Raw genomic sequence first — 5,103 nt, 5'->3', positions numbered from 1 at the left:
ATATTTACACCATGACATGTGCAATTATCAATAAACTCCAAATTTATTATAATATGGATTTTTATATCAATTATTTCTCTTTATTGTGGCATTCTTTTGTTTGTGTAGTACAAACTGGAGAATAAAGCGGGTAGCTTTTCACATACATATTAACCCGCTACAAGTTGTAGTAATAGAAGATATTAAATCTTTTCTTTATTTATAGTCTCAGTATGACCAACCGCTTTCGCGAATACTTTAGAAACTCAATAAGTTTCTTTGAGACTTATTACAACACAACGTCTTATTGATTGTGAGCACGTGATTTTTGCCACGATTAAATTACTCCTATAGAATTCATTTGAATTAGAATTTTTCTTTTAGTATTTGAATTTTTAGGAATTAATTGCATGATTTTGTATTTTGTTTGCATTTTTGTGTGCATTTTTAGGTGTCATAAAAAATAAAAATTACAAAAATAGCATACTTGCATTTAGGACCTAATTCTAGATTTTTATATTAATTAAACATCATTGAAAATAAGAGAGAAAATAACAAAAAATAATCCTTTTACATTTTTTGTTCCTTTAATTTCACTTTTGTTTAATTCTCTTTTTAAAATTAGGATCTAGTTAATTCTAGAAAATTTAATTAGTCTCATTTTAGAATTAAATTAGGTTTTTGGCTATTTCCAATTTTGCATTTAATAAAATCCAAAATTCAAATAAATAAAGAAGAAAAGAGAAGAAAATAAACAAAAAGAAATGGAAATGAAAAGGACCAGGCCATCATTCTTTGGGCCCAAAAATTCGAGCCCAAAACCCCTTCCAAACCTTTTGCCCGGTCAAGCCAAAACTAGCCCAATTGCCCGGTCCAAACCCCACGTCTCTGAAGTTCTCGAAACGACGTAGTATAGGGAGGAACTACGTCATTTTGAGTTAATTTGTGACCAGTTAATCTTGGCCCTCCGTTCCCCCATCATCTAACGGCCCTCATTAATCCAAAGGGTTCAATAAAACTGTCCGAAAAATTGCATTAACCCTAAAACATATATCATCTTCCTCGTACAACCTTGTAACGCCACCGTTTTCGCCGCCTTCCGCCCTAACGCCGCCACCGGAAATCACCTCACGGAGGCGGCCAACGTCCAAATCGTCCAAAATTTTCACCATGTCATCTCCTTCATCTTCCCGTCCCATATCCATCATTGTTTTCCTCCGAATCCCAACTAAACGCCCCAAATCTTCCAAACCCTAGGTGCCGCCACCACCGTGCATGGAGGCGCCACCCCCAAACCCCTCCAAAATTACACCCTAAGTTCTCCTCGCTTCCCTCTTCCCAAACCCCTAACTTTCTTTCAAATCATCCTTGGTCTGCTTGAATTTTAAACCATAGAGCCGGTAGAACCCTAGAAATTCATTTTGCCCGATTTCTTAAGTCCGGCATTGGATTCGAGTCACGAAACAATGTTTCGTTTGTTCTTTGAGAAGAACAAATGCTTAACATTGTTCTGAGGCTCGAATCGAGTTTTCAGTCTCCCGTTCAACCTTGCATAGGTGAGTTTCTCCTTTTTCTTTAATTAGTTTTCTTTCGTTTCTGATTAAGTCACTCATGTTGCTTTATCTTTGCTTTTTCTGGTTTTCTTCTTTCTTTTTTCTTTTTTTTGGCAGTAATCAGTACTTTAGGTCTGGTAATTTAGTTTAGTTTAAATTGTTCTTTGATTCCTCCTCTGCTAGTCAATAGTAATTTGTCGATTTTGCTGTGTTTGATTTCTTTATCATTAAATTCAAGATTTGAGCATGTTCAGTGCCATAGGGTTTAGTTTAAGTTTTTGCTAGTTTGAATAATTTTCCTCATGCTAATTGATACTGTTCTAGTTTTCATGTGATGATTTAATTCTGTTTTGTTTGATTTTGTGGTTGGTTCAATTAGTCGACCCATGATTGTTTGCTGCAATTTGATTTTAGATTTAATTTAATAATTAGCTAAATATGTCCAGTTAGTTTGATTTTAGGGTCTGTTTGATTGTAAATAATTGGTTCTAGCCTTGATTGATTAACCATAGTTAAGTAGGCTGTTTGGTTATAGCTAATAGTTTAACTAGTGTTAGTAATTTCAGGGGGTAATCAGGGGTAGTTTGGGCATTGGAAATGGCTCAGTTTTTTAAGGCTAAGCAATTTCAGAATAGAAGTAAGGGTAATACAGGTATTCCACAGGTAGAAAAATACCCTAGATTCTTCCAGAAGGGGTCTTAGTGTAAGTTTCAGCTTTTTAAAAGCAGTAACTTGAGAAACAAGTCAATACTTTGGGTTTAAGGTACAATTTCTGAAAATAAAAAGGGGGGGAAAATGAGTAAAAATCTCCAAAACCTTCTGCCCCTATTCTTGCCTATAAAAGAGAGGCCTAGTGCCTTGATAAACAAGTTTTTAGAGATCTGAAAATTCTCTCAAAAAAACAAAAAATTCTCTTAAGTTTCAGATTAGAAATTTGAGTTTCAAATTCCAAAAAACCTTCAAAAACCCAAAAAAAAAAGTAGAAACAAGAAAGAAAAATCCAAAATAGGTACTGTTCCATTAGGACTTCAAAGAAATCTGAGTCTATAAAATTTTGCATTTGAGTTCAAAGCCATTTCTGGTTTTCTTCAAGCTATTTTGACTGTTTCTAGTTACTGAGGCTTTTCCTGAAGTTTACTGTTTCATTCGGGATGTATTCGATTCCAATTTTAGCCAGTCTTGGGTATATTTGAGCTCTTTGGTTGATTTCAAGTTGAAACTGATTTATTCAGTCAGTTTTGGGTCAATTTGCTGGTATTTTTCATTGCTGATTTTACTGGGTTCCGAGCTAATTCCTGAGTTGCTGTTGAGAACTTCTATTGCTGCTGATTTCTTCTTCTTCTTCTTACTGTTCTCTGATTTCCAGGTACACATACTGAATTCCTTTTGATGTAGATCCCAAGTTGAAGATGAAATGAAAGTGATGCCTTATTATATTGCAGATTTGGACTGTTTACTTGTATTAGTCTGTTGTAATTAATTTGGACTACACGAACCATCATTTATAGTTTCAGTTTGAATGTTCTGAGTAAGCTAGTTGACATTATTGTTCAAGTAGATTGTAAATGATTTGAGTTTAAGCAGGTGTAGGTAATTGAGGCATATTGACTGCCTTCTAGCAATGTGGTTAATTTCACATATTAGTCAGCTTTTAGGATTTTAAGTGTTGAACGCGCATATCTCAGTAGATTGATTGAGGTGTGGATGTTTATCTTATCATGTGGTAGATTGAAATCAGGAGCTAACATATCAATAGAGTCGTGTCATAGCTAAATCGGAACTATGGTAAAAAATAGCTTGGACATGACTTAATTGAGTTAAGGACGTTTAAAAATTCAATGGCTCAAACTGTGTTTGGATCATGAACTGCTTTATTTTTTCAGAAAGTTTAGTTACGTTAAAATACTCAGAATTGTTTAAAATGAAATCATGACTGATCTACGTTTGGTTTAGTGATTTAACTTCTTTTATCAATTCTAGATTTTCGGTCAGTCACCCGTGTTTAATTTGAATTATGTTTACATATGCTACATGAAAAACTGATGTGAAATCTAAATTGCTTGACTCATATCCTACTGGGCTCAGACGTGAAGCCCAATTACAGTCAGCTTCATAGCTGGAGCATAAACTCCTCAATTCCAATTCACTCTCAACTTGGGCCCCTGAACAGGCCCACTATTTGATGGACTCTCATCCAAATTCTATTAAAATTCATTATTGTGGAATTGGTTTAGGGACCTTAATTCATAGTTTACCATAGCATAGATTTGGGCTTTTGAGTTAGGTGGCGGGTTCAAACTAAGAGGGTCCTCCCTTTTGTTTGAATTCGGACTTGAACTTGAGACCCGAATTTATAAATGCAAATTAATTAGGCCCTTTTAGAGACAAAATAAATAGAAAATCATAGGTCACTTTAGTTTGGCCTTTAAATAAGGAGATGAGATGAGACTCGCCAAACAAAAATGCATAAATTGTGGGGCCCTCATTAAATGCTTATATTAAAATGCTTAGAATTCGGGGCATGCCGTTTAGCGAATTTCACGGCCCTCCGAAAAGATAATAACCCGTTAGTCGCTTTAGGTGCGCTTTTAATAATCTTACCTTCCTAAATACGGGTGTGCATTTCATGCAACCCAAATCCAAATCCCAAAACGTTGAATTAGAATGTGTCGAGGATCCGGGTGCATTTCATGTGACGTGATCCAAAAACACGTTTTTAAACGACGTTCACTTTCTAAAAGTTCTAACTAAAAGCGGTTAAACCATTCTAAAATTGCACTATAGGTTTGAACATGTTTAAAAATCAGATTTCAGCCGTTTATAATAATTTAAGCGACCGTGCTAGAACCACGGGATCCGGGGGTGCCTAACACCTTCCCCCGGGTCAACAGAATTCCTTAGTCAGGATTTCTGGTTCGCAGACTCCAATTGGGAAGTCGAAAATTTTCCTCGATTTGGGATTCAAATTAAACCGGTGACTTGGGACACCAAAAGCCAAACCTATCCCAAGTGGCGACTCTGAATAAATAAATAATCCCATTTCGAATAATGTCACTTTAAATGGAAAAAACTCCCTTATACATTTATCCTCCGGGGTAGATGTGTAAAAAGGAGGTGTGACATTGATAATCAATTTTCTCCAAAATAGTATAATTGGCTCTTCTAGAGCTCTCAATTAATTTTGCACTACCACATATTCATCAACATCCATATGGTGAATATCTCTTTTAAGGAGAAAGTTATACCATTATGGTCATGGTCAAAATTATATGCGAGATATGTTTCTTGCATTTTTGTTGTCATTTAATAATCACATTGCCAAAATATTTTGGCGTACAATAGGTACGTGACCAATGACCATTCATGCCATAATAATGACATTGATTTCTTATATCATCTCAAACCTCCTTCTAGAGGTGAGTGTGGTATATTCATTACCACTAGCATGTTCATATTCTTCCAAGAATGAATATGTATTTATAAATCAGATGTTGTCACATTCACATCATGAATGGACCATAATTATCTGTATGTGCTTTATAAAATCTCATGTCAAATCGATGACAAATAT

This window comes from Nicotiana attenuata, unplaced genomic scaffold (assembly GCF_001879085.1).
Source record: "Nicotiana attenuata strain UT unplaced genomic scaffold, NIATTr2, whole genome shotgun sequence".
NCBI classification, from domain to species: domain Eukaryota; kingdom Viridiplantae; phylum Streptophyta; class Magnoliopsida; order Solanales; family Solanaceae; genus Nicotiana; species Nicotiana attenuata.
The sequence above is the reverse complement of the archived record's forward strand: the minus strand, read 5'-3'. Positions refer to the sequence as shown.